Source organism: Panthera pardus, unplaced genomic scaffold (genome assembly GCF_024362965.1).
Source record: "Panthera pardus isolate Hobbes unplaced genomic scaffold, ASM2436296v1 HiC_scaffold_2, whole genome shotgun sequence".
NCBI classification, from domain to species: domain Eukaryota; kingdom Metazoa; phylum Chordata; class Mammalia; order Carnivora; family Felidae; genus Panthera; species Panthera pardus.
The window spans coordinates 70833147-70856852 of NW_026526765.1; the positions used below are offsets into that span (position 1 = coordinate 70833147).

The 23706-nt window shown below is 36.5% G+C and overlaps 1 protein-coding gene and 1 non-coding gene across 4 annotated transcripts in view; one reads left to right on the forward strand and one right to left on the reverse strand.

The window, feature by feature from the left end:
• Positions 1 to 23706, forward strand: part of FBXL17 (F-box and leucine rich repeat protein 17) — a 495428-nt gene that overhangs the window by 298024 nt on the left and 173698 nt on the right. The window lies entirely within an intron of this gene.
• LOC128778399 (U6 spliceosomal RNA) lies at positions 106 to 212 on the reverse strand. The gene has a single exon (XR_008423989.1). It is a non-coding gene; the product is annotated as a U6 spliceosomal RNA (small nuclear RNA).

Sequence of the window (23706 nt, forward strand, 5' to 3'; positions counted from 1 at the left end):
ACTTATTTCACTTAGCATAATACCCTCCAGTTCCATCCACGTTGCTGCAAATGGCAGGATTTCCTTCTTTCTCATTGCCAAGTAGTATTCCATTGTATATATAAAAAAAAACATGGAAGCTTCACGAATTTCCATGTCATCCTTGTGCAGGGGCCATGCTAATCTTCTCTGTACTGTTCCGGTTTTAGTATATGTGCTGCTGAAGCAAGCACTATGATCAATGCTTTTATTTTAAGTATGTGATACGATGGTGGGGTCATGTACATGTATGCATGAGACCAGGCCAAGTATATATGCCAAACTACTACCACTACTACTGCTGCTTCTTCTCCTTCTTCCTCTTCATCCTCCTCCCCCTCCTCCTCCTCCTCCTCCCTTCTTCTTCTTCTTCTTCTTCTTCTTCTTCTTCTTCTTCTTCTGAGAGAGGGAGAGAGAGAGAGAGAGGGAGAGAGAGAGAGAGAGGGAGAGAGAGAGAATGGGGGGGCAAAGATGGGGGGAGAGAGAATCTCAAGCAGGTTCCACACCTAGTGTGGAGCCTGTTGTGGGGCTCAGTCTAATGACCATGAGATCACGACCTGAGCTGAAATCAAGAGTTGGAATCAAATCAGTTGCACAACAAACTGAGCCACCTGGGTACCCCTATATGCCAAACTTCTTTTTTTTTTTTTTTAATTTTTATTTATTTTTGAGAGAGAGAGACTGAGCAGGGGAGGGGCAGAGAGGGAGGGAGACACCAAATCCAAGCAGGCTCCAGGCTCTAATCTGTCAACACAGCCTGACACGTGGCTCAAACTCATGGACTGCAAGATCATGACCTGAGCTGAAGTCAGACACTTAACTGACTGAGACACCCAGGCGTCTTCTTAAGTAAAAAAAGATTTAAAAGATAATCTAGATATTTAACTTACCTGTTACATAAATTAACATTAATGGTTATTATGTCTTGGAAATTTAAAATGCTTCTTTCTTTGGCCAATATAGGGACTTAGTTAATAATAAACAGTAGTAGTTTGCAGACTTTGAGTGATTTCTAAGATTTCATAACCCTCCTTATAATCAATTTCATGATGTCCCCCAGGAAAAGCATTTTGAGTTTCAGAGCCTAGGTCTGCCCAGTTTCTCTTCCATTCTTTCCCTTCTTAGCATTTGGAAGACGTTCTCATCAGCAACGGTATAAAGTAAAAATCCCTGCCAGGAACCTGACTTTCAGTAGTTCTCTGTCTCCTTATGAAGCCATTCGTTCCTCAGGTATTGTCCATTTTTTCTTTGGTAGCCTTTCCTTTCTCATATGAGATGTATTGGTAACCATAGGATTTCTAGCTCAAGTCCTGGTGGTTTTATTTCATTTTTCTCATTTTTTCCTTTTCCTTTTTCTTTTTTTTTTCTCATCATCTCTTCCTTGAGAGGAATTTTGCCCTACAATTTGAAGGCTACTGGAAAGAAGGACTCTTTTAAAACTGAGATTTAAAATCCTTTCTTTCAGGTTCAATCCAAGTAGTTTTCTTGTTTTCCTATCTAGGGATAGGAATCAAACATATACCTTGAATTATTAGCTTCAAGAGTAAGAGGTTAACTAGAAGCAGAATTTATTAATTTTGAATTGTCTTCCTCCTCTGTAAAAATTCATAGTAAATCATTCTATAGTCACAACATGGAAAGGGTCAATTGCTACATTGTGTTTTCGAATTTCAAGTTTTTACCATTATAAAATATGAGAAAGTACTTGGCAATACTTTCCAAATAAAAAATGTGTATACCTTTTGACCTGGAATTCTACTTTGAGGTACTTATCTAACAAATAACCATGTGTGTAAAATAATATTTAAGGATGCTTACTGTATGTGTTATTTGTATGTACAAGGTAAAACTAACAAGTTCTATATGAGAAGTTTAAAAGTAAAATGCATCTTTCTTTTAGGCATTATAAATTTTCATTAGGATTAAAAGAATGATCTCAGATGGTCTAGGCCTCTTAAAAGCTGAAATTAGTTTCTAGTCAAAGATACCTAGAGAGGTATATAGTCCAACTATGTAAGTAATTTATAAGCGTGTTTTTTTATTCAGGTTAAAAAAAAAGAACTAAAAGATCACTGGGAAATTACCATCAGACTTTCTGGTCCCACTAATATTGGAGGTTGATTTAGATATTTCTCCTGCAGAACTTGTCTTGATAAGTAGATACATCTCAGGGGATAAAGTCCAAGTATTTAACTGTCAAAGACAGAAAAAGAGTAAGTAAAGAAAAGCCCAAGACACCAGTAGAAGGAAAACTAAATTTATCTAAGACACAGTTAGAGGGCAAAAACACAATCAGGGCAGCTCTACAAAAAAAAAAAAAACAAATAACAAAAAACAAAACAAAACAACAAAAAAAAACACACAAAAAAACAAAAACAAAACAGACGGAAGTTGGTAAAATGTCCAAAGAAAAGTTCTCCCAATGATCTTGTGACTCAGCTATTAAAAAAGAAAAAAAAAAAAAAGAGTGAAATGCAGAAACAGCATGTATGCACTGCTATTTATGGGAGACAAACTATATATATACACATACATATGAATATGTATATATATAACTTACCCACGTATATATACACATACACACATATGGCGTATATTTGTAAATGCATAGGTTATCTGTGGAAGGCTATTCATGAAATTGCTAAAGGGTAGATAGCTAGCCTCCAAGGAGAGAAACAGGGCATTTAGGGATAGAAGAGTGGGGGAGTCTGACTTCATTTTCACTGTCTTACAGCTGTATCATTTAAATGTAATCTCTCTTAAAATATATATCTAAAAATAGATAGGATGTTTAAAATTAAAAGTAAAAAGAAGCAGGCCAGGTGAGAACCTTTGATGGAAGAAAGGTGTGGGAAGAAAGACTGCCCCAAACTGTTAAGCCCAGGAACCCTGAAATAAGAACACCAAGCCCTTTAGGTCTAACTGTCCATCTCACAAACTCTGACCTGTAAGTTTCCATGTGGGGGAGAATGCACCCATCTGACCAGGCCAGGGACCCCGCTTGCATTTCAGAAAGGTGTCATTTTAAATTGGTAAGGTAGCATTATAGGAATTGAGTTTTCATGAGTGTATCCCAGATAGACTTCCCAGTTTCCCTAAAAGCACAAAATCATTCCTGGAGTACTGAGGACTAGGTCCCAACTTTGCCGACCCAGGTGAAGTGTCATCCTCAAGAGGCCTGCCATGCCTCCGCTGGGCACCCACCCATAGATGCCATGTCTGCTCTGTGACTGTTGGAGGGCTGGGTACACATGTTGTTTGCCACCCATCAGGATCTCCCTTGCCCTGAAGTTTAGTTTTTATTTCATAGACTAAAATGAGCTCAGATTCCAAGAGAAGTAGGAAAATGAGTGCTCATTATCTACATTAGAAATTGTGAAGTTATTTCTCAGAAAGTGAAACTTGATGGACCCATAAAAGAATATTATCTGTGTGGAGAATACTTCAGAGTAGAATAAAGAGCATGGTAAGTGATTGACTGACATAAATATAGGTGTGCCTGCAATATATATTAATAAACAGGGCCGTAATATTAGGGACCAGAAGCAATCTATTTCATATTTAAAATATCAAGTAAAAACTATCTCCACAATTATGAATATTTAAACAGTATTATTGCTTCTCAATATATAACACATGCAAACATACCACATCATTTTTATTGCCAAAAAGGAAAAAATAATTAAAACTATAAAAAGCTGTTCTTAGTGTCATTTTAATGTCTTTGTTATTGCCATTTATCTCTGAGAGATAATATGAAAAAGAAAGTGAGAAATAATGCATCAGTAGATGATAAATTTTATTCATAGCAAACTGTTTTAAAAAATCACCGTTGCTTTTGATGCAAGAGAATGACAGGGAAAACAAGAAAGACATATCTGTTATAAATGCCTGTTTCATATTTACATCATTTTAAAAGCAAGGGTTTGCTTCTTCCATCAACTTTTCAATTTAGTTTTCCTCTTTGTTTGATTTTTGTCTTACCTATTTTCTTAAACGTAGGAAAGAATTTTATTCATTTCAATGAATGCATGCATGAAGGAATTTCCAATACATGGTTGCATTGTGGGTACACATACAGATCATTCACTCACGACTGTGACAGATAAGGAATATAGTTCAAAGACTGGGCTTCTTATCTCCTCAAGTGAAAACAGTAGAATGAGAGGCCGTGAAGGTAGGGGATTGACAGTTTAGGTCTTTAAAAGCCACATTAAACTAAGATTACTGAATGGCCTATGCTTTGTACTGAACCTCACCTCAGGCTTGCTTGTAAATGAGACAGGAGGCTAAATTCTTGAATAGCCGACTAGGAGAAATGATGGTGCCTCTCTAGGTTTAGATAACCAATTCATTGCAGCATCTCCTTTTCTCAGAGTGTTCCAAATAAGACCATCACCATCATTTCTCAAGCCATTGGGGAACAGTCTGTAGGACAAATGACAAAGTTCTGGGGAATGTCAACTTTCCATTGTGATGGATAAAGCAATTTTTTGAAATGAAAAAAATGAACTTTAAATAAAACAGAAACGCATGCTTTGGGTGTAAAATGTTTCTTGACATACTAACTGAAAACAGCGTGATATAACATTGTGTCTCCAACAGTGTATGAGATAAAAGAGAGAAAAACCCACACATACACAAACACAAAAAGCTACATTATTAGAAAACAATAAGAGGAAATATATAAGCAGTGACTGGTGACTGCATTAGACTCATAGGATTATTTCTTTTTTCTCTTTTTATTTTCCTGAACTCTAACTTTTCTCTTATGAACCTGTATTGCTCACATAATAATGAGGTGAAAAGAAAGCCCTGTCCTTTGGAAATGTAGTAATTTTATGTTTTTATGTTTTTGCAGTCACTCCTTTGTGCAATCTTAATATTCTATAAATTTGTATGTTATAATGTCAAAAAGAAAAAGTGAGAAAGGAAAATAAGCCATAGAAAATTTAGAATAAATGCCAGAAGAATATTTAATAAATGGCTATTGCCCCCCTCCAAAATGTTGGCATGAAAATTGCCTTAGCATTTTAAATCCTAGATTGAGAATACTAGGTTCATTAGGCTAGGGAGTTTATCTATTTAGTATGTTCCCTAGAACATAGAATCCAGCTTACTCCCAGCTGTTGAATAGTCTGTGATTCTTATTTGTGGCTCGCTTTGGAGATTCTCCTCTCATTCCTTTGTTTTTCATCCTTGGTAGAATTGCCAACTTTGTTGTTAGAAAAGTTTGTGTTCTTTTTAATTGATACCTATACTTTTAAAAATATGAATTTTATATAGCTGGATTTCTAGCTTTATGTTGTATAGCCCTCGTATCCATGGCCACATAAGTATGATGTCTGTATGCTAATATGCTTACTTAATCTTTAATACATTATATTTTAATAATATAGGAATGCCAAGCTACGGAAGAGCAAATGAAAAGGTCATTTTTTATTCATGTACTACTGAATGTACCTTCTGCTTGTAGCTCATTATACATGCAGTTGAGCCCAATTTTTTAAAAGTGGAAAGCATACCAAATTAAACCACAAGTTTCACAACTGCTGTTCCTTTTGTAAAAGGAGTGCTCTCCATCTTTTCAATTTTATTTATTCTGACTGCTTGTTACTCATTTGTGCTTCTCTCTTCTCTGTTATAGTCAGAATTTCTAATCCCATTTCAAGCAGAAGGCTGCCACTTTTCATCAGAGAAGAGGCAATAAACACGCATCACACTTATATATGCGGGCTTTCATCTGGGGAGCTCAAAGTGTTTTATGCATAAGTAGCATTTCCCCTGGCTTTTTTTTTTAAGTAGGAAAAATAAAGTCTAGAGAGCTTAAATGACTGGAGGAGGCCCACACCTGCAACAATGGAAGTCGTGATTTTAATTAAATATATATCTATGAAAGTATTCAGGATTCCTTGACCTGGATATCAATTTATATGCAATGTTTGAAGAGTAACAAAATTGTGGAGAGTAAAAATTAATACTAGCACACTCTTGTCAGTTAGGGGAAATGGTAACATAACAAAAATGAGCTCTAATGTAGAGTAACTTCATAAACTTGACTAATTCATTTAATGCCTTTAAATATCGAGATTATAAAAAGAGCTCAATGGGAAAGGAAAAGTCTTTTTAGGGTCGGGCTTTTCAGTGTTACTAGGGTTGAAAGGGTCAAAGAAAGAGCAGCCTCTATATGGGGTCTAGTAGGGCAGCCAGAAAGGCCCGTCTCCAGAATTAGCCCCCTTCATTTAATCAATCTCACTGTTTCTTCCTCCATCTTTCCCTCTCCCTCTCCCTCCTATCTTTCCTCCCCTACCTCCCCCCACCTTTTCTTTTTTTTTCTTTTTTCTTTTTTTGCCAAAGACATAAATGATCTCAGTGGTACAATTCAAAAGCGCGAGTAAGAGATTGACAGAAAATAGGGAAATAATAATAATAATAATAATAATAATAATAATAATAATAAAAGACCATCTTATTTTGAGTATGTCTAGACTTAAGTCTGTGGTTTTCAACCTGCCTTGCACTGGGTCTGTGGGCAGGGCTTTGGGGAGGACTTAGAAGGTCTTTTGCCACCTCCACTTTTGGTGATGGTGGTGTTGTGCAGACTTGGTTTAATATGTGTGGGGGTGGCGGTGAAAGTGGGGGGAGTTTGACTTACATTGAGAAGGAAGGCATAGGATGTGAAGGCGAGGATGGAACAAGAAAAATTAAAACAAAAGAAGGCTGTGTCTTTGAGAGAGTGATGGGTGAATTTAGAGATTTAAATGTAGAGGTCAGAGGTCGTTGCTTTCCGTGATGAATGAGTCTTTGGGAAGGTAGTTTTCTGAAAAGGATTTTCAGAAGTGTAACTAATAGTGAGAGTCGAGTGGCTAAGGTACTAATCTGTAAGAGATTATTGAATTTGCTGGCATGTGACACATTCTGTCTGGTGAAAAAAATAGGCTAAAAAGTGCTGTGTGTTCCATAGACTCTTATTAGAGATGGGTGGCTGAGAGCTTAGTATATCAAATAATGGATTGGGTGAACACCAAAGGGACGTCCATGTGATCTCACTATATCTCTCTGCCATTTATAATGCAAACCAGATTAATTTCCTAAGTAATATAGTTACTGAATTAATTCTAAGAAAAACTTTAATTTCCATCTAACTGAAAAATGGCATGAAGTAGAATTTACTAATACCAGTCAATATATTTTTTAGCTGTGCAATGTCTCTATATACACATATTTGGGTATAGTGATATTTAGGTAAAATGTAGATATATACTTAGCAAATAGTAGTACATATATACTGACGATTTCCTCCTGAGTTCCAAGGTATATATATTTATTTCCCCTGTGTAGAGTGTAAAATCACTCCCTATGTAGATATGATGAAAAGCACTTGATCCCCCCCCCCAGCAAATTATCCTTATAAAATTTAGAAATACTCTCGAGTGTCATAAATGCCTGTCAATATAGTAGTTGGGGGAAAATTGTGGGTATATTAGTCTAGAAACAAATATCTAAGATGTCAGACACCTGCCTGATATTCCCACTGCAAACATTTCATGCTCAAAATTGCAACCTGACCATGATGTTTGTGATGGTTCCTCTGGAGAACAAAGCAGCATAGCAAAAAAGCAGAACAACAGCATCCTGAGGCAATATTTTTCAGTGCCCGTAGCTACTCCTGCTTAGCCTGGTGGCTCTGGACCAGATCTGCAGAGAATGCCAGGGAAGTGCTGGATAAAAAGCTTCTGACACGTCCTCCTGCTAAGGCACCATGGCCAAACCCGATGAGGAGAGGCCACCACTCATTGGCAGTGCAGCCACTTTCCAGGGTCCAGTGATGTGGGAGCAGGTCCTCAATCCCTCTAGGCTCTTGCTTCTTCATATGTAAATGAAAGGATGATAAAACCCTTAAGTCCCTGCCAGATTTAATATCCAGAGATTATGCCATTTAGCCTCATCTGCCCTGGAGCTAGTCTTTGTCTATACCTTTAGAAAATGCACTATAGGTCTGTACCTAGTGGATAATGTACTAAATAAATATTCCTCTATGTAGTAATTATTGTAAAAAGGAAAAAAAAAAAGCATAGTGTAGATTATTATTACAGTCAAGTTTGAAATATCAGAAGTTGTTCCCCAGAACAATTTACACTTGGGAAAATACTTGGTCAAGTCAAGTGAAATGGGCCTGCAATACTGTTCAGAGCTTTTTCTGTGCTTATATGCATTGTGACCCAAATCAGTTTTTTCAACTGATTTGAACGAAGTCTGTCTTTTTTGTTTGGAAAGTCTCTGCATTCTGGCAAACAATGTTTTTGGCTCTTCTCAGTATTCAGCTAAATAATCATCAAATATAGTGAGTGTTTTTCTTCCTAAAGTCTGCCCTTCTCCTAGCTTACTTTTGTCTCCAGAAACAACTTTTGTGGAAGGCTCTCAAAGCATTAGGCTAGGAATTCAGTTTTAGGAAGATGTGTAGAAATATCGGAATAGTAAGAAGCTACAGACCTGGCCCAGATTTACCTGGTGTTTTGAGTTCCATTCCCCTCCCTTTTCTCATATAAGAAAGTGTCCGTGTAGATAACTAGTAGGGAAGGAGTGCATATCATAGATTCTGAATTATTTCTAGCTTTAAGTTTATTCTCTTAGAGAAAAAGCACACACTTTGTAATCATAATCATGCCAACCTCAGTTTAAATCTGCCACTTACTGGATATAACAGTAAGGCTGTACTCCTATTTCTGAATTTGGAAAATGGAAAATGGTAGAATGGAGTAATATATCACAGAATTAAATAGGTAAATATTTGGCAAATTACCAGCTATTGAATGCTCACTAATGTTACTGGCCTTAATTCTTTCATTATCTAGCAGAGAGGTCCTAGATATAGGAACTAGTAACCTGGTCTCATTCCTTTACTACTATCACAACATATAATATTGTTGCCCCCAGGACTTAATATCCCTACAACTCAGTCCTCGCAATTATCAAATGAAAATAAAACCACATACACAGTGTTTTCAAGTATAAACTAAGATAATAGATGTGTAATTAATTTCAGTTTTTTAAGATTTTATTTTTTTAAGTAATCTACACACAACATTGGGCTCAAACCCACACTCCCAAGATCAAGAGTCACATGCTCCACCAACTGAGTCAGTCAGGTGCCCCAATTTCAAAAGATTTTTAAAGTACCAATTAATAATGCCATTTTTTAGTAGCAGTAAAATTATTATTGACTATTACTCTGACAGTGGAACCTTTTTGTTGCCAGTGAAATATCTATTGTAATGAGATTGCTGAAAGTTTAAGCATACTATTTTAACAAAATCCCTTTGGACAGATTTAAGAAAAAGTACTGAGCCTCTTGTTTTCCACCTTACATAGGAAGGTTTATATACTTTTAAACATTTGTATACAAGTTCTTTCATCTTCAACAGCACAACTGTAAAAGATTTAGAGTTTTTGAAGATTATGCATTTAATTTTTAGCTAAATTGTATATAGATCAAATCCATGCATCAGAAAGCCTCCAAAAAGAGAATTTATACAGCCTGGGGAGATGGAGTTAAAAATTTATAAGTCTTTGGGAACTTTAAATGGGAAAGACGTTAAAAAAATGTGTTTTTGAGACACTTAAAACTACATTTTAGAACTATGGGAAACGAACTCTTGGTAAATTCTTAACATGAAAAGAATTTCATGTTGAAATTTTCATAATGAAACTTATGATGTTAATTTCTTCTATTACATTAAAGACACACCATTATGAAAATCATTAATTTCACAATGCAAAGATACTATTGGCATTGATATTTTGTACAAGTTATCTTAAAGCATTTTGTTTTGAAAGTTTATTTCTGATGTCAAATTTTAATAGTTTAGTACAAAACAAAATTTTTTAAAACAAATTTAAATTTTATTTTGAGACATATGTTTATCTTACATTATGTCAAACATTTTTTTTTTCATAAGTTTTTCATTTGTATATCTGATCTCTTGAATAGACTTTGGGTTTTGAAGGCATTTGCAAAATGCTTTTGGGTGGTTGATAGCTTACCTGTCTTTTTTGATATATCTCCATTTCCTTACTGGATATTTAGGAGAGAGATGTAGATTCCTCTGGGATATGTCTCTAAAGCCCTGGATGCTTATTGCAGCCATCTATTCATAGTTCGCTTTCCAAGTGTCGATAGTTAGATGGGCATTCTGTAATTTCCTGTAGGAGTTAAGTGTGTAGACAGAAAAAGTCTTAAAATTGTTGAGAAAATATTTCAAAACATGTAAATCATTGGTAACATTGTGTTCCATCTAAGATATGCTTAAATTGGTAAAGATCATAGGCCAGGTGTCTATTTTCATGCCATAAATGATGACAAAGAGTGCTTCATAGATGTTTTGATAGGAGTTTATTGTAGAGCATGTGAGTCCATAAATTTCTGTATGCTAAGTTCCATCTCTGGGCACAGCACTATATCAAAACCATGGCATGAGAAATCTCTTCTGCTTAACACCTAGTCGTGAAATTTGATTAAACATGAGCCTCCTGTGTTGGAGAGAGGAACATTCTCATGCCAATAATTTTAATATTTAATAATAAAATACTAAAGATTTAATTTTTTAAAATCTTTTTAATTTTAAAAAAAAAATTTTAATGTTTATTTTTGAGAGAGAGAGAGAGACAGAGCACAAGTTGGGGAGGGTCAGGGAGAGAGGGAGATATAGAATCTGAAGCAGGCTCCAGGCTCTGAGCTGTCAGCACAGAGCCCAATGTGGGGCTCAAACTTAGGAACTGTGAGACCATGACCTGAGCTGAAGTCAGACGCTTAACCAACTGAGCCACTCAGATGCCCCCTAAAGATGTAATTTAATTTAAATTTAGTAAGAAAATACTAAAGAAAAAAAAAACCCTTAAAATATTTTACAAATACATATTTTCTGATTTAGAAGTATTAATAATGGCTAACAACTGAAATAATAATTGAGTGCTTATGATTATGAATCACTGTATGTGTATTATACCATTTATCTTCACAATAATCCTGTGAAGCCATTATCTCCATTTTATTGTTAAGGTCATAGACCATAGAGGTTAAATAATCTGGTTCATGGTCATACATCACAAGACAAAACCATGTGTGAACCTAGACCTCTGATTCCAAGTCCTGTGCTATAATGCTCCATATCTACTGATACATTGTTACAAATTTTATAGTTGCTTTATTGCCCCAAATATCTAAACCAAATCACTCCTACATTACCAAATCTGCACTCTACCTTTATATTCTTAAATATTTAATGTCTGATAGTCAAATTTCATGATAAAAATCTCATGCCCACAAAACCTCAGAAATTATCTCCTTATTCCTACAAATCTTTTGGTAATTAATGTTTTGAAAGAAAGATATTAAATCTAAACCAATTTAAAAATATGGAAGAGGGGCGCCTGGGTGGCTCAGTCAGTTGGGCGGCTGACTTCAGCTCAGGTCATGATCTCGCAGTCCGTGAGTTTGAGTCCCGCGTCGTGCTTTGTGCTGACAGCGCGGAGGCTGGAGCCTGTTTCGGATTCTGTGTCTCCCTCTCTCTGACCCTCCCCCGTTCATGCTCTGTCTCTCTCTGTCTCAAAAATAAATAAACGTTAAAAAAAATAAAAAAAAAAGAAGATGGAAGAAATATTAAAAAGCCGTAATATAGAAGGGTCCATGTTATTCATTCTGCTTTGTGACTTTGTGACATATTCTTATTTGTGACTGTTTCTTGAAATCTTGACATGTCAAGGAAAATATGTATCATCCTATTACATGTGTGCATCTGGATACCATAATTTTATTTAACCTATTCTATTTATGTTTGCAGTAATAGAATTTCTGTGTCATAGGACACAGTCACTGAAAGTTTTCTTAGTTTTGTTCATCCTATATCATTAGGATCCAGAATATCCCTAGGCCATGTATGGCGGTCCTTAAGTATATAAAATGAAGGGATGAATAATACCAGACTACATTCCAGAATGATGTTGATAATTTATGCTCCTGCCACATGTGTATCTGTTTCCCCATATCCTTCCCACAGCCAGATATGAAAGTTGACAACTAAGTCCACATTGTCTTTTTATAAATAAACTGCCTTTTGAGTGAGTCTAGAAGCTCCAAATGATCAAAACTCATAGCGGCAGCTGTGTTTGGGGTGGCTCCTAGACAGCAGTCATAATATCCACTGCAGTTTTAAAAGGCAGTGTCAGATTTCTAAATGCTTATTCATAATTCAAGATTTTATTATACCTAAATATGTAATTCTTATCATTTTGAAAGTTTGGTTTAGAGAAACTAAAATATAAAGTTTTCTATTTTGTTTCCCAGGATGTAAAGTAATATCTTCACCATTTTTACTATTTTTAAATAAAGTACCAAACAATGTCATTTTTAAATTTATGATGATGAGGAATTCTGGCATGGGGCTTTAGGCACTTATTATGTATTCATTTTATGCTGATTTGCTGCATTGTCATGTTTTCCAACAGCTTTGAGATAGGGGCTATAATTAAATCAAAACTATAGCAAAATATATTTTACTGAGATAATTTTTTTTTTCTATTTCAGTATATTAGAACATACAGCTAGGATTTAGGGTAGCTTTCTGTGATTATTGTCCCCAAAGTGTATGAATAAACCTCAAAATTAATTAGTACTGATATTCCACTGTACAAATGAAGACTGATAATTTTTAACAGGAAAAGATATTTTACTTCTGGTACTTTATTATAGTGACTTTGAATATCTTACATAACTTGGCTTTTGGAAAGGAAGCTTATTTTAAGCATTTGTTTTCCTTTTAGAGCAAAGTCATCATCTCATTGTCTTATAACTAGCTAAAATGAACATTTACTTTCATTTTAAGCTACTGCCAATTCTTTTGTTAAGTAAGCAGAATATAAATAAATAATTTGTCATTTTCTAAGTCTAGTTGATATCAATACATTTTACTGTGTATTTTATCTTTGGTCAAATGCAAAACACAGCTTTTTGCAATTTAGAAAGACCCCAACTTCTGATTTATTGAGGCCATAGTTGTGGTAATATGATCTTCATTCTAAAACTATAAACATCATATTATTTTCTCAATCTATACCACTTTAATCTGATATTATGAATCAATCAATTAACTTAAATAGTGGAAATAATATTTGGGACAGGATTTAAAACAGAAGTAATCTATGGATTCCATTAAGTTAAAAAGGGGGTCCAAAACATTTATTAAAGAACAACAAAACAAACTTGTAACTCAGTAGAAACTCTTATTTTCTGCCCTTATGGGGATTAGTATTTGTTTATTTCAAGAGTTAAGGGGGAGGTAGGGATTGTAAAATAAAATATTAAAGTAGTTTGTATCATTTAAAATTTTATAAATGCCCACTTATTCACCAGTGTTCTGCTGAAGGACCAAGACCTTTTATTTGTACAAGAGCGTTCTGATGGGTGTTCATATCATCTCACCTCTGCCAACCCCAATTGCATCATCAGGGATATCCAGTTTTCAGTACATTAAAGTGGAATGTGCACTAAGATACTTCTTAGCACTAAGAAGCAATATAAGTACAAACCTTCTAAATTTTAGACTTTCCCCTAAACTTTTAAGATTATCTCACACCTAATTCAAAAGCATTTTTAGTGAGTTACTTTTATCAGATATATGCAAAGCATTCAACGTAGTTTTATAAAAATAATTATCTCTTTTTCACTTTCACATTTAATTTATTATAACATTTAGTTAAGTTGCACAATTAGAAGAACAAATATGGATAGCATAAAGAGATTTTAGGGTAAACACATTAAACTACCATATGATAAATTTTAAAAATTTAAAGTTTATCATGGAAAATTTCAAACATATATAAGTGTAGAATCAAAAAATGAACTCTTATGTACCCATCACCCAAATTAAACAATTACCAACATTTTGCTGTTCTTATTCATCAATTGATTTCCCTCTAACTTTTTTTTTTTCCTGGAGTCTTTTAAATTAAATCCTGAGCAAATACTTATTTGTAAATTCTTTTTTTTTAATGTTTATTTTATTTTTGAGAGAGAGAGAGAAAGAGAGATAGAGTGTGAGCAGGGGAGGGGCAGAGAGAGAGGGAGACACAGGACCTGAAGCAAGCTCCAGGCTGTGAGCTGTCAGCATAGACCCTGACTTAGGGCCGAACTCATGAAGGACGAGATCATAACCTGAGCCGAAGTTGACGCTTAAACCAACTGAGTTACCCAGGTACTCCCCTCATTTGTAAATTCTTCAGTTATCTCTAATGAATGAAGATTTTTATTTATTTTTTTAAATTTTTTTTAACATTTATTCATTTTTGAGAGACAGAGACAGAGCATGAGCAGGGGAGGGGCAGAGAGAGGGAGTAACAAAATCTGAAGCAGGCTCCAGGCTCCAAGGTGTCAGCACAGAGCCCAGTGTAGGACTTGAACCCACAAACCTTAAGATCATGACCTTAGCCGAAGTCAGATGTTTAACCAACTGAGCCACCCAGGTGCCCCTCACCTTTTTTTTAATATTTTTTTTTACATTTATTTATTTTTGAGACAGAGAGAGACAGAGCATGAACAGGGGAGGGGCAGAGAGAGAGGGAGACACAGAATCTGAAGCAGGCTCCAGCACAGAGCTTATGTGGGGCTTGAGCCCATGAACTGTGAGATCATGACCTGAGCTGAAGTCAAGACACTTAACCAACTGAGCCACCCAGGCACCCCGATGAATGGAGATTTTTAAGTGTACACATACAATACTATTATTACAGCTAACAAGCAACACTAATTTCTTTAAAGTCTTTTTTCAGCTTATTTGTTTAAATTAGGAAAAAAATAAATAAATTAGGATCTAAACTAGGTCACATGTTGCATTGGGTTGATACATGTTTTAGTTTCTTTTGGTGAATAATACCCCCACCCCCTGCATTTGCATGTCATTTATTTGTTGAAGATCATGAATTGTTTGTCCTACAAATTTCTTACATTGTAGATTTAGCTGATTGTCTTCTTATGGTATCATACAATATGTTTTGCTACTTGCCCGTCCCCCATATTGCCTATGAATTGATAGGTAAATTAGAAGCTTGATTAAATTGAGGTTTCTGGTTTTTCAGCAATATACTGGATAGGTAGTACCGGATATGTCTTAATTAAATCAGGAGGTGCATCACATCTAGAGATAATGGAAATTTTAAATAAAGTAACAATAGCTAAGATATGTATCATTTAATATGTGCAAGGTAGAATTCTAAACAACTTACATATATTATTTTAATCTTTACAAAATCCTTTTGAAGTGAATGTTATTACCCCACTGCACAGTTAAGCAGAGTAAAGCACAGGGAGGTTTAGTAACAGACCAGATTTGGTCTGGCCCCTGGCTCTCAGACTGCAGAATTTGTGCTCCATAGCACTCTGCCATTCTGCCTCTTGAAAGCACTGACATTTCTAAATTACACTAAAAAGAAATGTGTTCCAGATCCTTCTAGTAAACATACCGTCTTAATTCTGTAAGCAAATAAATGTTAAAGGGTATATATTTTAAATAAAAAGTACTTCTGAACTATGTTGTTTACCTCATCTTCCTTCTTTGAAAATTATACCTTGTAAACCATATTTATTTTCTTGCTGTGATATTTACTCTCACATTGACAAATTGTGGTATTTTCTTTGTCCTGAAGTAGAACTTGTCATGGAAAGTGAATTTACTTCCCTCAGGTAAATATTCCCTTTCCAATATCAAGAAGTATAAGATGAGCTCCTTGAAATTAATAGCAATTTATAATTTTCAGTAGCCGTCACATTTTTTAAGAGTTTATTACAGTTTTTGTTCCTTCTTTTGCTTACCTAAAAATGAATATTATAGCATCTTCTGAATCATTTTGGCTTATCTAGTGTAGAAGATAAGTCTACGAGGAATTCAGCAGAGCCCACTTCATGTTTCTAGTACATGTTCTTATCCTATTATTATACTTTTAACTTTATGGATTTCCATACACAGTTTTTCTCCTTTTAAATCCCTTTACATTTTGTTATTACATGCTTTTTATCCTTTATGGTAGCCAGATTTTTCACAGATATTTCTCCTCATAACTACAAGTTATCTAGTCTTTCTGCTTAAAAATAATGTCCTACTTTGTTGATATATTCTCTTTTTTTAAAGTTTGTATTTATTTATTTTGAGAGAGAGAGAGAGAGAGAGAGCTTGTGCATGCTGGGGAGGAGCAGAGAGAGAGGGAGAGAGAGAATCCCGAGAAGGGATCCCAACACGGGCTCGATCCCACAAACTGGGAAATAGTGACCTGAGCCTAGATCAAGAGTTGGACACTCAACTAACTGGTAGGTGCCCCTTATTGACTTATTCTTAATAAAAGTGATGTATTTAGTCCTTTTATTTAGAATTCTAAGTATATACAAGGGCATGACTTGTCAGCACCAATCCTTCACTCATTTCATTCAACAAACCTGTCCTGAGCATCACATCACAGATGAGTAAAACATGGACCCTGCATGAGGTCAGAACTAGAAGTCAGGTCAGGATGATGAGCTATATACTTCATACAGTGGTCACAACAGAGGAGAAGGAAAACCACGGGTCAGGATCAATAGTCAGTCTGAGAAGAGACCAGCACTTGGGTCTGAATTAAGGGTTTTAAACCAATGTGGATGAATATACATGGTATTTTCAGGAGTTGCAAACCTAAATGCCCATAAAATCCAGACAAAGAATGTACACGAGTAAAGTAGATCAAATGTATTCATTAGGGAATGGTGGGGACTGTTACAACTAAAGAGCACATGTCTGATCTAAAAGCATTCATATTCAAATGTTTGTTTAAAACACAGACTCAGCCATATAAAATGTGGCTGGACTCTATATCTATGGCTCTGGTAAGATCTAAATATATTAAAAGGCATAGTGTTTTGAGAAAACATCTAGGTAATAAATGTGTTCAGTGCACCAAGTCAGACAGTTATGCAGAATATATGTGCCAGAAGTCATTCTTAGTTTTCAATCTACATTGAAAGAAATAGGTGGTGAACAAAATTTGAACAAAAAAAAGTGGCGGAATCATTGTAGTCCATAAAATGGGGGGATAGAGTGTTCCCAGTGAAGTAGCAGTCGTTATAAGATCAGGCATTCTACTAGATTATTGTTAAGCAGACCAAGTGCATGCTTAGTGTATCAGCACCACGGGGACAACATAAACAATCTGGGGGGAAAAAAGAAAACAACTTTGATCTTCCTTTTATAAATTGTACAGTTTAGTGGATTTTTTAATTGTTATGCAGTTACAGGTGAGAGAGAACCATGTGGTGTTTTTTGTTTGTTTGTCGAGGACTTCATGGCCTCTGCTCATCTTTATCTGGCCTGGATAAGGCAATAAAATTTAAGATTCCAAGAATAGAGGGGCTAGGTGTTTGGCTGAGGACCAGACTCAGGGTGACTGGGTATGGGTGTTAGAAGCTGGGGTCAATAAGGGTGACTCAGTCTGGTTAAGCATCCGACTTTGGCTGACTTCGGCTCAGGTCATGATCTCACAGTTGGTGAGTTTGAGCTCTGTGTCGGGCTCTGTGCTGACAGCTCAGAGCCTGGAGCCTGATTCAGCTTCTGTGTCTCCCTTTTCTCTTTATACTCCTCCCCTGCACTTGAGCTCCTCTTTCTCTCTCTTTCTCTCTCAAAAATAAATAAACATTAAAAAAAAAAAAAAAGAAGTTAGGCTCAATAACAAATATGGCCCTGTACTATTTATATGAATACACAGCCCAATGCCCATTAAGACTTCTTTCTCCCCCAAATAATTCTGAATGCCTCTTTATAATTAATGTTTGATATTGGTTGTACTGTTAAGAGAGATTTCCAAACTTAAAGATTTCAGCTCTGTATTAATTTTTGCAGTAAACATGCATTTATTTTTCCTTGCAGGGATTTATAGACATTGATTCTAATCAGTGTTTAAAGTTCACTTTAAAAAGAATTAGACTGAATGTTTTGAAAGTTATATGGGATAATTGAATAATGTAGAAGTATAAAATGACTTTTAAAAGCTTTCACACAGTTAATAACTTTGCAATTATTTCTTAGTGGTTTCCATTTTTAAATATTGATATTATGAAAAATAATACAGTAGTTCATAGAATTCTTACTGTAGTTTTACATAATTGTGAAATAAAGGTATCTCTTTCCCTCACTGAATACCAGACTTTGATCATGTAATGTTTTTAGTAATATGCTTAAAGTTATTAATATCTTCAAGTTATCTTTATGTTATGTATCAGAAGGCTCTTTCAGATGTAGCCGAAATCCTCAAATATGTGCTTGGCACATCTTAGTATGGCTTACTACGAACTTTTATATGTCTCGAGCCTTAATCGAATACTTTAAAAGATTCATGACGATTTCTCTCCTTGATCCTATTTGGAAGCCATGTTTACAGAGTTCTTTAAATACCTGATGTTTAGTTGCTTTACCCAAATCATCTAGATCAGAGGTGAATCATTGTATGTAAGACATAAATAAAATTTACAATGGAGTGGAAAAAGATAAACTGTCAGGTTAAATTTTCTTTGATCTTTTCTTTTTCTGTGTTCACATATGATTATAGAAAAACATTGACTTTATCTCTTCAGCAGTACTAAGCATCTTAATGTTCACTTGAAATTTTCTGTATGTTTCAGTTAAGATTTTTATTTTATATATATTATATGTAGCTATGAAAATCAGTGGACTGCAAGTTTCTTAAAATTGGCCATTTTACTTAAATAATTATAAATAGTAAAAGAAAGGAAAATCATTTGTTTTTATCCCCAGTAATTGAAGAAAATTCTGAGAGATCCACGGTATCCAACTTTTACTATTTGCTGACGAATGCCAAAGTCCTAATCTAGTTTCTGGCTATATATATTTTTTACAATGTTCTTGGTAATAGAATAAGCAGCCTACTTTGTAAGTCACAACATTCTATAATGTCTTCCACCAAATACCGATTTAGGTTATAAACCTTAAATGATGAAAAGCTTGATGGTTATAGAGGAGATCATAGTTTGGAGCTGATTTTAAATTAGTTTCTAACTTCTAGTTCAACTTACGAGAGAGAATGTGGAAAGCAACATATAAGGTAACATTGAGGGCTATATGAAATGACTAAGACTTCTTTCCTAAAATTATCTGATTACTGTTAGTTACACTGCTTGGGATAAAGATGATAAAAGAAATGGAATTAGCCATGAAGATGTCCCAAAGACCTAGCAGATGGAATGTTGCATCTGGGCCAAAAAGCTATTACAAAGAGTCTATACCAAGCTTTGTCTGTATAATGAGTAAATCCATATCATATATATGTACTTTTAATGTTGTGTGCATTAAAAAATTATGGAACTACAGGGGCGCCTGGGTGGCTCAGTCGGTTAAGCGTCCGACTTCAGCTCAGGTCACGATCTCACGGTCCGTGATTTCGAGCCCCGCGTCAGGCTCTGGGCTGATGGCTCAGAGCCTGGAGCCTGCTTCCGATTCTGTGTCTCCCTCTCTCTCTGCCCCTCCCCCGTTCATGCTCTGTCTCTCTCTGTCTCAAAAATAAATAAACGTTAAAAAAAATTATGGAAATACAAAGATAAAGTTTAAAATATTGATCCATTTCCAAATATAGTTTGTCATTGTGTAAATATTTTCTTAAAAGATAAAAAGAGTAGGGGCATCTGGCTGGCTCAGTTGGAAGAGCATCTGACTCTTGATCTTCGGGTTGGGAGTGTAAGCCCCACACTGGGTGTAGAGATTGCTAAAATAAATAAACTCAAAAAACAGATATAAAAAATTTAATTATTATCGTGATAGAACATTTATGTTTTTTAATGTTTAGTCTTCATTACATACTCACCAGAATGTCTAGATGTCTGATAACATCAACAGGTGAGGACAGGAAGCAACTACAACTCTCAAAAGCGTTTGTGGCAATGTAAAATGGTATTACAACTTTGGAAGGAGATTTGTCAGTTTCTTCTAAAACTAATCATCTACTAAATACATACTGCGAATACTCTGTGACGCAGCAATTCCAATCCTAGGTTTTTACCTATGAGAAATGAAAGCATATATCTACAAAAAGATTGTACGGCAATGTTCCTAGAAGCAGTATTATTCGCAGTTGCCCCCAATCTGCAAACAGTTCACATGCCCTTCCAGAGAAGAATGGATAAAGAAACTTGGTATATTAATATAATGGAATACCTCTTGTCAATTGTAAGTTACAATCAGGAAGAACTACTGAAATATGAAACAACATAAATGAATCTCAAACCTTTATGCTATGTAAAAAAAAAAAAAGGCTTACACAAAAGAGTACATACTGTATGTTCTATTTTTATGAAGGTTTAGAACAATCAAAACTAAGCTGTGGTAAAATAAAATAACAAAACATCTACAACTGTAGTTGCCTTTGTGGGTGGGTATGAGCAATGACTGACTAAAAGGTGGCATGTGGGAAGTTGGTGGGGTGCTACAAATAATCTTAATCTTGATAGCAGTTCAAGGTAGACAGATGTGTGCTTTTGTCAAAACTGATTGCATTTAAGATTTATGCATTTCACAGTAGGTAAATCTTACTTTAAAAAAAAAAAAGAACATTGAACTCTAGTTAATGATGTATATGCTGAAGTGGCTAGGAGTGAAATGTTTGCAGTTACTTTAAGATGCACCAAAAAATAAGTTAAATTGATGATAGATACCTGGATGGATAGAGAAATAGATGGATGGATACATGTGACATAAAGCACATGTAGACAGTGTTAATTATAGAATTTAGGTGGTGGATAATGGGTTTTCACTGAACAATTCTTTCAACTTTTTGTATGTTTGCAAATTTCTGTAATAAAATGTTGGGGGGGGGAATAATTGTTTATTCTAAAAAAGACATACCTTTTTTGGAATTTATTCTAATTCAGGCTCTAGATGTGGTTACATTCTTTAAAGTTTTCCTTTTTTGTCCCTTTCACAAATTAAAATTTTGTCTTATCCAGTAACATCATCATAATTGCACTTAGCTTGTTACCTTTATAAATCACATTCCTTGGTGCCACATGTATAATGGTTAGTTTAATAACATTTATTAGGCTTTGGATTCATTTCCTATTGGTACTATAACAAATTATCACAAATTTAGTAGCTTAAAAACAAAGATGCCAGAATACCTGGCCTCCTAGTCAGGCTTTCCCTGTCACCCACTGAATGGCCTGGGCTGAGTCCTCTCCTGGCATCAGCTGCAAGCATGAACAAAGACAGGTGTCGACATTCCAGCGCGCTCTACTTCCCCTTCATCACGTCCTTCCAGCTAAAAGTTAGCCCGTTGGCAGAATGGCCTGAACAAGAAAAACCAGCCATCCAACGTGCAATATTTTTGGTGGTTTCAGTGATATTTCCTTAGAAAATGCAAAAATGGAAGAATTCAGAAACTTGAATTTCAGTCGAAGTCTTTCCAAAATAGCACCCAGTCATAGCAGATTTCTAAAAAGAAACCAAACTCAGGGTGTAAAACATTCCCGAAATTAAAGGCCCATGTGGGGAGTGGGCCACCGCCGCCTGGAAGCCCAGGGCCAACCCCGCGCGCACGAAGCAGGCTCGGAGGGAAATCAGCAGCAGGAAACCGGAGGTGGAACCTGACCTCTGATGGGTGGTTTTGCAAGACGGCAAGCAGACCCACCCGGGAGTACAGAGGCACTTCCTTCACACAACACAGACAAACCCCCCAGAGACAAGCCCGGGAAACACGTCTCGCCGAGAGCGGGTGGGGCAGGAGGGTTCTCAAGAACAGAGAGGCACATTCTGGAAAGAGAGGAAGTTTACAATACCCAAAGACAAAGAACCTACTAGAAAACTGGATGTTCCAGACAGTAACGAGGAGGAAATGAAAGAGTTGCTGGGAAGCTTCATGGAATCTTCTAGAAAAAAAGAAGCACACTCCATCCAATCATAGTTTTTCCTCAGCACCACAGCCAGCAAGCAAGAACGGGTGAAACTCTTCCGGTAGGATCGGATCCCGGCCTAATGGAGAGTCCTTTCCGCCGGAAGCCGTTCCAGGGCGTTGAGTCGCCCGCCCTGGCAGTCGGCAGGCAGCGCCTCGTCAGCCGTCAGCCCGCTCTCGGCTTCTGAGCTCGCTCCCCACACACTCGCGCCTCGGGACACACAGCCTCCCGCCGCCAGCGTCGCTTCCTCGCCTGCTCCCAGTTTGTACCCTCGACGTCCGGGGGAGGAGCGAGTGAGGCCGGCTCAGGCGCTCTCGGAAGCCACCGCGGCCGGGCGGACAGCTCGCTCGCTCGCTCGCATGGCTCTGAGGGTCACAGGGTGTTGCCACAGGGGCGACCGGGCAGCGCACGCTGCTCCCTCAGCCTCCTGACCTCTGGGGGTCGAGGGGCCAAGTCAGACTTTTGTTCTGTCTTTAAACTCTTCATATGGTAATCCTGACTAATTACAGAGCAATACCCCCAAAACTAACTTCTTCTGGAGCCACCTACAGCAGAAAGGCAAGTCAGTTTACTTTTTGTAGAAGAGAAATTTGCCTCCTTTCCTTTTAAAATTCCCAAAAGGAAACAAATCTCTAACCAGGCACAGTTAAACGTGTCTGTTATTTCCAAAAGAAAGAACAAATCAACAAACACCCCACAAATATTTACTCTCTCATGACTGTGGAAGACAAACCTCCAAAATGAGTTTCGTTGGGCCGAAGTCAAGGTGTCAGCCTCCTTCTGAAGCCTCTCCATTCTTCCTCTTTTCAGCTTCTGGTGGCTACCAGCATTCCTTGGCTTGTGGCCAAATCACTGCGGTCTCCACCTGTCCTCACCCCACCCTCTGTGTCACTTCACCATCTGCCTCTCTTAGAAGTACACTAGGTATTGTTTGAAGAGCCTCATCAGATAGTCCGGGAGAATCTCCCCCTGCAAAGACCCTTTCTTCCACATAAGGTTACCTTTATAGGGGCACCTGGGTGTCTGAGTCAGTTAAACAGGGGGCTTCAGCTCAGGTCATGATCTCACGGTTTGTGGGTTAGGACCCTCATGGGGCTCCCTACTGTCAGCACAGATCCCGCTTCAGATCCTCTGTCCCCCATCTCTGTCCCCTCCCCTCCCCCCCCCTCAAAAATAAATAAACATTTAGGGGTGCCTGGATGGCTCAGTCGCTTAAGCCTCCGACTTCGGCTCTGGTCATGATCTCCAGGTTCGTGGGTTCAAGCCCCGCGTGGGGCTCTGTGCTGACAGCTCAGAGCCTGAAGTCTACCTCTCTCTCTTTCCCCCTCCCTCACTCTTGCTGTCTCTCTCTCTCTCTCTCTCTGTCAAAAATGAATAAACATTTAAAAATTAAACATAAAAGAACCTAAATGTAAAAAAAATGTAAAAATGTAAATGTATAAATGTAAAAAAACCTACATTTATAGGTTCCATGGAATAAGAATTGTTATCTTTGGGGGCCATTTTTCAGCCTACCACAGGTGTTTTTTTTATGTGCCAAGTTTTGTGCTAGGGCCTAAATAATATTAATTAACATTTAATTGCTTACTGTGTACCAGGTGCTGTCCTATGTGTTTTATGTTAAATTTTTTATTAAGAAAAAATTTGATTTAGCATGAACTTATTGAACCATACATTTCTTTCTTGCATATGCCAACTATTAAAGCCCCAGAGTGCTA